Here is a 12,750-nt window from a genome sequence, read left to right as displayed (position 1 = left end):
GGATATTCCAAAGACCGCCTTCCGAACAAGGTAGGGACATTACGAGTTCACGGTCATGCTGTTTGGACTTACTAATGCCCCAGCCGCATTCATGGACATGATGAATCGTATTTGCAAGCCGTACTTGGATAAATTTGTTATCGTATTCATTGACGACATACTTATTTATTCAAAGTCCAAGGCTGATCATGAAATTCATCTTCGAACTTTGCTTGAAATTCTTAGAACCGAGAAGTTGTACGCCAAGTTCTCGAAATGTGAGTTCTGGTTGCACGAGGTGCAATTTCTTGGTCACGTCATTAATGGAAACGGTATTCAAGTGGACCCCGCTAAGATTGAAGCTATCTCTAAGTGGGAGGTCCCGAAGTCGCCAACCGAGATTCGAAGATTTCTAGGTTTGGCCGGCTATTACCGTAGGTTCATTGAAAATTTCTCTCGAATCGCCGTTCCCTTAACTTCCTTAACTCGTAAGAACATCAAGTACGAATGGAGAACGAAGCAACAAGAGGCATTCGATATACTTAAACAAAAGCTCACCCAAGCACCTATCTTGGCTTTGCCAGAAGGTACTGAGGATTTTGTAGTCTTTAGTGATGCATCTCACTCGGGTTTGGGATGCGTACTAATGCAACGAAAGAAAGTTATCGCTTATGCCTCTCGTCAACTCAAAGTACACGAAAAGAATTACACGACTCACGATCTAGAGTTAGGCGCCATAATCTTTGCACTTAAGATATGGAGGCACTATATCTATGGAGTAATATTTACTGTGCACAATAATCATAAGATTTTGAAACACATTTTCGATCAAAAAGAGCTCAACATGCGCCAACGGCGATGGATGGAAACGCTCAATGACTATGATTGCGAAATTGTTTATCATGAAGGCAAAGCCAACGTCATAGCTGATGCCTTAAGTCGCAAAGAACATGAGAAAACCAAAAGAGTCTGAGCGTTACACCTAGAACTCCAAATTGATCTTATTGAACAAATCAAATCCGCGTAAACTCAAGCAATCAACGAAAACCAAATCTCCGACGAAAAACATAATTGCACCATTGAATCGTTAGTCAAAGGTGACGATGGTATCCTTAGACTTGGTAATAGGATTTGGGTACCAATCGTTGGAGGGGTGCGTGAGAAAATTTTGATCGAAGCTCATAAGTTGATATACATGATGCATCCCGGAAGTGATAAAATGTACCACAATCTAAAGGCGAATTATTGGTGGAATAGGATGAAAAGGGATGTCGCTTCGCATGTTGCGAAATGCTTAACTTGTTTAAAAGTAAAGGCTGAACACCAAAAGCCTTCGGGATTGCTCCAGCAACCCAAACTTCCCGTGTGGAAGTGGGAGTTAATAACCATGGATTTCATTACCAAACTCCCAAAGACGACTCGACAACACAATGCAATATGGGTAATTGTGGATCGATTGACGAAATCCGCACACTTTATACCCATCAATGAGTCGTACTCTATGGATAGACTAGCGCGTATCTATGTAAACACTATTTTCGCTTTGCATGGAGTACCGCTGTCTATAATATCTGATCGAGACAGTCGTTTTACGTCTCATTTCTGGAAAAGCTTCCAACAAGCTCTTGGTACGAAACTTAACCTTAGTACTGCCTATCTTCCACAAACTGATGGGCAAAGCGAAAGGACTATTCAAACGTTGGATGATATGCTCCGCGCTAGTGTGATAGACTTTGGTGGAAGTTGGGATGACCACTTACCCCTAATGGAATTCTCGTACAATAATAGTTATCACGCAAGTATTCAAACCGCACCATTCGAGGCATTATATGGTCGAAAGTGTAGAACGCCCGTGTGTTGGTCTGAAACCGGAGACAATCAGTTGTTTGGACCTGAGATAGTCCAAGAAACCACCGACAAAGTTCTCCAAATCCGTGAACGACTTAAGACGGCGCGTGATCGTCAAAAGAGTTACGCCGATGTCTGTTGTAAGCCGTTAGAGTTTTATGTCGGTGATAAAGTTCTTTTAAAAGTCTCGCCTTGGAAAGGCGTTTTTCGCTTCGGTAAGAAAGGAAAGTTAAGTTCTCGTTTCGTTGGACCTTTTGAGGTACTCGAACGAATAGGTACTGTTGCATACCGATTGCGATTTCCAGAAGAAATGCAAGGAATACATGATGTATTCCATGTTTTGAATCTGCGCAAGTGTCTAACCGACGAATCTTTGGCTATGCCATTAAAAGACATAAAAATAAACGAAAATTTAAAATTCGTAGAACGTCCAATTAAAATTGAAGATTCGAAAACAAAGCAATTGAAAAGAAGAACTTTGAAAATTGTGAAAGTTAAATGGGACTCGCGTAGAGGGCCCGAACATACTTGGGAACTCGAATCGGAAATGAGAAAGAAATACCCCCAATTATTCTTATAAAGCAATCTCGAGGACGAGATTTGTTTCAAGGTGGAGAGGATGTAACAACATGAAAATTTCGAGTTCAAAGTATCAACTTTCCAAAATCTAGGGACTAAAATTGCCAAAATCCAAACTTGAGGGTTAAAAATGAAAATTTGGTTTTTCCGACCCATCGCGCTACGCGATGAGTCCGAAAAGATTCCCATCGCGTACCGCGATGGGGTGTCTGACAATGGTGACACGTGTGCCACGTGGCACACGGTGGCAATATGTGCTGCCACGTGTCACCACGTGGCAACACTGCTGCCACTTGTCGCCACGTGGAACGGTGCCTGCCACGTGTCGCCACGTGGCAAGCCTACGCTGTGCGTCAGCAGACCTATATCGCGGTACGCGATAGGTCTGCTCAAGGACCCATCGCATACCGCGATGGGGTCCCAGAAATCGCCTATAAATAGCGGCCATAGGATCTCATTTCAAAGCATCCCAAACACAGCTCTCACATCTCTCTAATCTCTCTCTAAGATATACCTCGATAATCGTGCCTTGTTGCCTCGATAAGCGTGTCCGAACCCTCGTTTGTGTAACGACGTTTCCTTGAAGTGTGTGCCAACCTCCACCCACATACAACCAAGATAGTGTTTGATCTCAAAGTTCGTACCAACTAGTGTTGAAGATTTGGCGTACCTCGATTGGCGTGTCGAGAAAGGAAAAGCGGCGTTGGAGTGCTGCTCAAGTCCCTAGGATTTCTATACGCCACTAAGGTTAGGCGTAATACCGAATTCGATATAATTTAATATTATATTAAAGGCTTAAGCCCTAAGTCGAGGTTATACTCGATACCTCGATAAAAGAAAAGAAAACATAACAAAGAAACAAATGAAAGTATGATTATTGAATATTGATTGAATACGTATATATGTGTGTAAGTATATATGTAAATATTCTTTGTTATGAAAATATTATTTAATGAATAGAGATTATTCTTAAATAATAAAAGAAAAAGATTACGTTTCTTGGAGAAGAAGAAACACCGGGTTTCATATAAACTAAAGGTTTATAATTTACTTTTAAACTAAAGGTTTTCAAGTAAATAAGAATTGAACTAGAGGTTCATCGAGGATTGAGATATAAGACTAAAGGTCTTAAGCCGGATCGTGTATCCGACTAATAAATATTTATACTCATTCTATAGGTGTGAGATAAAGAAGGGAAAGACCCTTGGACGGTGAGTGAAGCCGATCCTAAAGCGATAAGGTGAATACGCCTCAAACTTTTAAACTTGTTTTCAAAATAAGTCAACTTGTTATATGAAATTGTTTTACAAGGAACTATGTGTTCCTAAAACCGTTATAACTATGGGTATGAACCTAGCCCTCAGGCTGTGGTATACATATGTCTGCATCCTTACATAGGTGGTACTATGCGATGTATGGGCATGATCGCACCACCCTTGGTCGTAGGACGCTCTCCTGCAGGGAGTACGACCGTTGTGTATATTTATGAGTACTTAACTAAGTCGAACGCTGCGGTGTTTGCTGAGGTTACCTAGTGTAGAGGCTCTAGTTTATAATGTGTTATTTTACGTTGTTATTCCTAAGCCACGTTGGGCCGAGGCAGACGTAGTCTCGAGGGGTAATAAAGTAAAAGAAGTTATTTTGCGTCAGCGTGTTCACCAGCATTCGTTGCTGACGTATTTTCTTACATTTTGCAGGTGAACAAGAATAACGCTTGGATGAGTCGAAGTGCTACTAATATCCGATGGCTCGGATTTTCTTTTGTAAACTTAATATGGTGGTTTGTAACTATAAACACATAAATATTTTGTAACTTAAAAGGGTGTTTTATAATCCCGTCTTTTAAATATAAATGTTACACTTTCGATCCTTAAAGTTTTATAAGTCTTCCGAAAATTAATGCAACTCTGATTTATTTACAATTACTATACCAACTGTTGGGTCACACGCCTAGGCCTAAGATGGGGGTGTGACACTTGAAGTTCAACGGTCTTGCTATTGCAAAGGATACGAGCATGGTTGTCGGATAACCAATCCATACCCAATACAACATCAAAACTAACAAGATTCATTGGTAGAAATTGAATAGGCAAAACATAACCGGCTAATAAGATTTTTCCGTTATCTAGAGCTTCGGTGATTTTAATGATTTCGCCATTAGCGGTTTCGACACTTAGAGAGTTTTATTGAGTTTGATTAAAGGTTCGTTTAATAGACTACAAAAATTATAATCTATAAAACTTAAGTTGGCTCCTGAATCAAACAAGACTCTAGAATAAGCGTTGTTAACAAGGAACGTACCGGTGATGGTTTCCGGCGTGTCGGCCGGTTTCTTCGTATCCAAGAAAAAGACTCTTGCATTGCCCTTCTTGGGCTCGTTCTTTTGACCGCTACCACCCGCACCACCAGTCGCGGGTTTATTCTTGGGGCATTCGAAGCTAAGATGTCCCATCTCTTTGTAGTTGTAGCAGGTCATCTTCATTTTCCAACAAGCGGCCGTGGCGTGGCCGGGTTTGTGGCATGATTCACAGAGTCGCGGAGTTAGATGGCATTTACCCATATGGTATTTCTTACAAATTTTGCATTGTGGGATGCCGGGGTTAAAGCCAGACCTCCGTTGGTCAACTCCTTTACCCTTGAATCGGGTATTTCCTTCTTTCTTCGAATCTTGCGTTGATACGACCCTCTTGTCCTCTTCTTTATTTCGGATCATTCCGCCCATTAGATACCCAGCCAACTCCATTGCGGAGTCAGCAGTTTGCGGCAAGTGTGACCTCACCATGTCATGAATCTCTCTTGGTAGTCCCCATATGTAACGCGTAACTTTGTTGGATTCAAGGGTAACCAGCTGGGGAATCAAGCGACAATATTCGTGGAATTTCGTGTTATACTCACGAAGGTTCGTTCCAACAACCTTGTGAGCCAAGAACTTGGTTTGAATTTGGTCCGTTTCGTGCATCGGACAGAATTTCGACATCAGTAACTCCTTGAACTCATTCCATGTCAAACTATACATCGCCTCCCTTCCTCTACTCATTATTAACGTGTTCCACCACACTAGCGATTCGCCTTTGAACATCGGGGCGGAGTATTGAATCTTCTCTTCGTCAGAACATTTGCTCGTAATCACGATCGTTTCCATTTCTTCGAGCCACCTCACCGTTGTGATGGCTCCTTTGTCTCCATGAAACTCTTTTGGTCCATAATACTTGAAGTCCTTAAACGAACACCCGCCTATTTTGAGTTTCTTAAATTCTTTTCTAACGCCCCCGTCGGCATTTGACTCATGCACACTTTCTTCTAAATGAGATGGTTTCGGATGAGATTTCTCGGATTTACGAGAGGGATTAACATATCGAGATTTTTTGGATTGTCTAGAGTGAGAATGTTTAGATTGAGATCTAAATTCAGATTCTTCCCTAACAGCCTTTTTAATCATTTGTTGGATTTTATTCATATATTTCTCGGGAATCTTTTCCTCTCGTTCATTTTCGGGACCTTTCCCTTTTTCTCACGTCTTTCAGCTTCCTTTCGGGAGGCCTCTCGATTATCACTTTGTCGAGACATATTTTATCTTTTATTCTTTTTCTTTTATCTGAAATTGAACATATTTTCTTTCTTTAATACACAATTTTATTTATTTCACATATCAATACATGATATGTATATTATTTTTTACAACATACTTATATATCGCTTTAAAACGATATATAACTCTTATCCTTATTACATTGTATATTACACATATCACACAAACTATCTTAACACACACAAACATGCCATCAACATCTTCTCAATCCTTTATGAATTTCTTCACAACTTTTGTGAGATTGTTGCATTTGCGAAGAAGCTTGTCTCCCATCTTCTTCTTTTTCTTTCCATCAACATCAATCTTCTTTCTCAACTCATCCGTTTCCTGTAGGGCTTGATCCAAATGCTCCTCCTGGGACTGAGGTATGTCAGTAGGATATCCGTATCTTGGAGGTGGGTCACGGTAACCCATCATCATAATGTCATAGTGGTTCTTCGGGTTTGGATACGGAGACATTGTCACATCGGAGGGATAGTTGAAGAATGCATCGGCTGCTTCATTCTGTTCACGGATTTCATTGGCCTGTTCTTCAATGGATGGAATTTTTCCTTGGTATGGTGGGATGCTTGATGATGCCTTGCCCTTAAGTTCTTGAATAAATTGCATGTACGGATCGACAGAACCATAGCTTGGGTGTTGTGAGTATAGTTCTTCCTGTGGTGTGGTTACCTTATTTGGATTGTCAGGATACTCCTCCTCAGGGTCAGTTTCTTCTTCCGGTTCCTCTTCTGGTTCTTCTTCGGGTTCCTCCTCGGTCATTGCCGGTATATGAATATTCTCGTATGGCATTGTCACTCTCCTCTTCTGGTTCTTCTTCCTTGTTGCCGTGGGAATCAGCAGAGTCCATAGTTGAAGTGCCGGTATGCCACATTCATTGATCGGAGTGGCATTGCATCCAGTCGGATGAAGAAGATTTGGGTTCCTCCTTGATTGGTAAATTGGAGAGGAAAGCATACGAAGGATGCGGATTTGGTAAATGTGTTGAACCCCCGGATGGGTAATACTTTGGAATTTCAGTTGGTTGATAAGTCGGAATCTCGGAAGGATGATATGTTGGGACCTCGGAGGGTTGGTACATAGGTAGGCTTGTTGGGTGATAGCTAAAATGTCTTGGTGCCTCTTGGAAACTTGTAGTATTTCCTTGCCCTTCTTGCTTCATTATCATAATACTCCATTAATTTCTCGAAAGACATCTTTGGGTGGTTTAGATTGAGGAGAGGGAAAGAAAAGGTTACCAACCAATCTTATCCCTATTCAAATAAACAAATAATTATTTCATATGCTTGGATCGAAGCTTGGGTATTGTTTTATGATACCCAATTCGCTAAGATCGATGGCTCTGATACCAACCTGTCACACCCCCATCTTTGGGCCTAGGAGTGTGACCAATAGTTGGTATCGCATTTGTAAGTATATCAGAGTTGAGGGTTATTAGCGGAAGTCTTTATAAAACATGTAGATTAAAGTTATAAATATTTACAATACAAAAGACGAGACAAAAGTCTTGTTTAAGTGTACTTGTTTATAAGTTTTACAAAACCACCATATTTTAATATTCAAACAAAATTATCCGAGCCATCAGATTCTTGAGCTCTTCGTCTTTCAAGCTCTACTCTTGATTACCTGCAAAATATTAAAAATACGTCAGCAACGAATGCTGGTGAATATGCTGATGCTAAAATATTTTATTTTACTTAATCACCCCTCGAGACCACGTAAGTCTCGGCCCATCTTGGCTTAAGAATAATCAAGTTAAACAATTATTATAAACTCGAGTCTCTACACTAGGTCACCTCAGCAAAACACCGCAGCGTTTCGACGTACTTAGGTACCATAAATATACACAAGGTCATTCTCACTCGAACATACTTTGGTTCGGCCCATCGTGGCTGGAGGTCGTGATCAAGCGTGGTGCGATGCGCCCACCGCGTTCCACATATGTAAGGATCCAGACAAACGTATACCACAGCCTGAGGGCTAGGCTCATACTCTAATTTACAATGTTTTTAGAGACACTTAGTCTCATGCAAAGTTTTACACATAACATGTTTATTTGTTTAAAAACAAGTTTGTAAAAGTGGGGCGTATTCACCTTAAAAATGGGATCGGCTTCCAACATCGTCTTTGAGTCTTTCCTTTGCTATCTCACACCTATAGTACGAGTATAACTTTTGTTAGTTGGATACACGATCCGGCTTAAGACCTTTAGTCTTGTTTATCTCGATGAACCTTTAGTTCCAAAATCTCTTTTTACTTTAAAACCTTTAGTTTTAATAGTAATTTATAAACTTTTAGTTTATTTATAAGCCCCTACATTTCTTTTTCTTTAAGAAACGTATTCTTTTCTTTATTATTTAAGATTACTCATTAAACTTAAATAATATTTATAACAAAGAAATATATATAATCACACATACACACACACACATATATATATATATAAGTATATATACTTTTATATTCTTTTCTTTTCTTTGTTATTTATTTTCTTCTTATAATCATCGAATATAATTCCAACTTAGGGCATTAAGTCTTTGTAATATTTTATTATTATTTTAATCGGACATTACTCCTACCTTTACTCTGCTTATAAATCCCTAGATATTCGAGCAGCACTTCGACGCCGCTTGATCAACACTCCTTCCTCGTAAACTCTTTCTCCTCCCTTTGGCACGCTTCTCAAGGCACTAACACTTCACGGCACGTACTTCGAGATGATCGTCGGGTCGTCGGAGAGTATCACCTTCTTGTTTGGAACGTCGTCGGGGTGTGGTACAAATATCGAGATATGGCATTAAAAAAATTACGAGAAATCGGGTACGCAAAACGAGGTGGATCGATGGCACGAACTTCGAGGTTTAGAGAGAGACTAGTGAGAGAGTAAGGTGTGAAATTTTGGTGTGAGATTATGAATGCCCGGACCTACTATTTATAGGGCTGAAATTGGATCCCATTACGTGATGTTACAATGGGGGCATGACAGTCAGATCCACTTCTGACAAACTGTTGATCAGTGTTTGCGTCAACAAAGGATCTTGTGACAAAGATGGAGCTTGAGTACTAGTAGTATTTGGAATAGACATGCCTCGAAGCTGATTAAACAAACTGTCAGATCTATGACCCCGATCATAAAAAACATTTGTATAAAAAGAATTAACATGATATTGTGGATAATAACCATAGTAGCTATTATCAAATTGATTGTACAGTTGAGGTTGATAATATTGATTTGTGGATTGATAAAAATTGTTTCTATGAGGTGGCGCATACTTACTAGATGTACTTGCCTTTTCCTTTTCAAAACGATTTTCATTAAATTTAGATTCCTCCACTTTACAATCATTTGATGAACAACTAGGTAAGTTAATATTCACAGATACGGTTTCATGCACAATTCTATCAACAATGGTTTTATCAAAAATAGTTTCACAATCACTTTCATAAATAGAAACATCATTTTCATTTTCAATAGAGGTGCCAACATGAACATCCTCGTCACATACATCATTGTTCAAAATGTTTTTGGAAACAAAATTATTACAACATCATTGTTCAAAATGTTTTTGGAAACAAAATTATTACATACGGGTTTGATAATAGATGAATCAAAAAGCAAATTTTTATCTCCATATCCCATGTTTGTTTCGATACACACATTTTCTTCTACACAACCTGCTATAAAAGATGAATCACTATTAGGATTAACTGAAGAATTAGTTGAGTTAACAGTTTTGGGAGCAGCAGGAACAAATTACTTTGATAAGGGCACATGAACAATACCATAAACCATTTCTTCCTCATGAGGGGAGTTAAAATCAAAGTGAGGAAGGCTAGTATAGTTATTGTTAAAAGTTGGTGGTATAGCAGAATTATCACAGCCTATTCCAGTCTTTAGTCTTAACTCCATGTGTGACCCAATTAATTTGTTCAGCTTCTCAGTAGCTAACTCAAAGTTTTCAATGGCAATTTTATTTTAGGTTAACTCAATTTCTAATTTAACAATTTTAACGTTTAGTTCAATTACATGATTTTCATGACGTTTTGCTAAATTTCTAGCAATTGAAACTTGTTCCCTAAGATCGGCCATATCATTACCATGAGTGTTAATTATGATAGTGTAAATCTTTGCAGCCTTTTTAAGATCATCACTATCAACTCTAATGCTATCAATTTGTTCAAAGAAATTTATCATTATGGTTTCTATAATGAATAACTTTATCAATACATTCTTGAGAGCAAAGTTTGTGTACCTCGAGAATGAGCAAGGTAGGTGTAGGAATTCCATCTGAGGTGCGTGAAGAGGTGCCAGACTGATCTGTGAATGCCATCCCAGTAAAGTTAAGAGGATTATTTAATTCTTCAAATTGATCCCCTTCCCAGTCAGGTACGGTTGACTCGAAATTCCTAGCAACCATCGACTTAGAGCTCGACTCAAAGTTCCCATTTGTTGAGTTTCCTTGATTGATCCTTGGGATCCTTTGCTTCGAGGAGTAGTTTGGGATGATTCTTTTACCAGACTTCTTTGCACTCTCATTTTTAGACATCTCGGTGATCTTGATCTCTCCCACAACCATTGGAGGATTTGTGCATTCACGAGCAAAGTGACCTGGCTCCCCACAGTTGTTGCACCGAAGGTTGTCTTTCTCAAAACCCAGATTCTTCCCATCTTTGAAACTATCCTTCCTGTACTTCTTCATAAAGTTTGTGGCCCGATGAACAGCCATGGCCATCTGATATTTGATATTCCTTTTCTTGAGATCATATTTGTTGATCTCGGGAAGATCTCCTTGTTCAAATGATGGAGGAAGCAACTTTCCTTGTAACAACTCCTCATGACTTGACAAGAAGGCATGAGTCAAAGCCACATTGGAGCCATCAGTAGGTAGGGGCTTTGAAGTAGTGTAAGTTGGATTGCTTGGAGTAGGCTTGATTCCTTGAGCTTTAAGTGCTTGAGCCACGGCTTGATCAACAACATATTGAAATGAGCTTGAGTTTGCACTTGATGAAGCTTGAGACACACCAGACCTGTTGAAGGTTGAGCCTTGAATCTGAGCAATGGTGTTGACTTGGCTTATGAATGCAGAGCTCATACCTGTTCCGGTTGCCATACCAGCCTTTGAGAGAGAACTTATGTGATTGTTCATCCTCAACTTCTCATCCATTACAAATGACTTAATGACTGAGGTCAGCTCAGATAAACTGATAAGTTGAAGATTTGTCATTCTCCTGATGGTGATAACACTGTTGCTCCATGAGTAAGGGAGAGAGTTGTGAAGATTGTCGTTAATCTCAATTTGCGCTAATTCAATTCTAGCACTGTTGATTTTGGTAATCAACATTTCAAATCTTGAGATGAGATTATCAATTGATTCTCCTTGAATATAGTTAAACATGTTAAACTCTCCCTTCAACATCCATTTACGGTTGTTTCTCATTTCCAGGTTGCCTTCAAACTTGTTCACTAAAGCATCCTATAGAGCCTTAGCAGTGGTGTAGTCTCTCAGTGTCAAGGCAATTTCTTGTGAAAGAGATACAGTTAGGATACCAAAATCATTTTGATCTTCAGCAAGCATTCTTCGATCATCATCATTGTAGTTTCCTACTGTTTTGGGAACCTCACCATCAGTACCGGTTGTCATAGGACGGTGTGGACCTTGTTCAATAGGTCTAATAAGATTATAATCAATGATCTTGAGATAGTTGTAAAATCTCCACTTAACTCATCAAAATGACAGTCCCATTTCATCAACTTTGGAGGCTGAGAGGTGGTTCCGGCCTCGTTCTCAAACGTCACATATTTAACAGCTTCAGCACTAGAAACGGTGGAAATTGGGTTTGCCATTTTTTAAAATCTGCTAAAAAACTAATTCTGATGTAATCTAATGAGAATTGTAAGCTAATCAAAATTGATTAGATTAAAATTGCCTTAGAATATAAAGATCACACACATTGTAAGCTAATGAAAATTGTATTATAATCAAATTTGATTAGATTACAATTGACTTAGAAAAATTTTGAATACAAGATGGAATTGTAAGCTAGTGATGAGATGTAAGCTAATGAGAATGTAATCGATGGAAGATTGTAAGCGACTGTGGATGATGGTTGTAATCGAGTAAGGTGTAAGCGAGTTGGAATGTAATTGATAAAGGGATTGTGAGCGAAATGGGATGTAAGAGAATCTGATGTGAGCGATTAAGATGTAAGCGAGTGAAAAGAAATGTAAGCGACTGAAGAGGACGTATGCGAGTATGGGGAGTAAGCGAGTAATCAAATTGTAAGAGAGTGTGGGAATTTGTAATCGAATGGAATGAAAGTATGCGAGTTGGGTAGATTGTAATCGAATGTGGGGAGTGTATTCGAGTAAATGGTTGTATTCGAGTCTTAAAAAGTAAGCGACTATTGTAATCGAAATTCGAGTTTAAAAATGGAATGTCACCTACTAACTTTCTTGTCACCTTTTACAATACACACCCAAATGCATGAATATCACACTTTTCAAGCATCCATTCACATGCAACAACTTAAAACACCATCTTTTGAGAATTCAAACACCAAAATCTCAACCTTTTCAACCAAACTTTGACATTTTCATGAACTCAACAACAAAAATTCTTAAGACCTTGAAGAACACAAGAACCCGAAAACCACTTATTTTCTTGAAAAATCCGTCTTTTCACACACAAGACCAAAATCCAAGGTTGTGACCCAAGATCTACAACTAGTAGAACCCGAAAGCTCTGATACCAATT

This window comes from Bidens hawaiensis, unplaced genomic scaffold, assembly GCF_021521415.1.
Source record: "Bidens hawaiensis isolate Kalapana, Puna unplaced genomic scaffold, B.hawaiensis_p1.1 tig00002735_1, whole genome shotgun sequence".
Lineage (NCBI taxonomy): Eukaryota > Viridiplantae > Streptophyta > Magnoliopsida > Asterales > Asteraceae > Bidens > Bidens hawaiensis.
The sequence above is the reverse complement of the archived record's forward strand: the minus strand, read 5'-3'. Positions refer to the sequence as shown.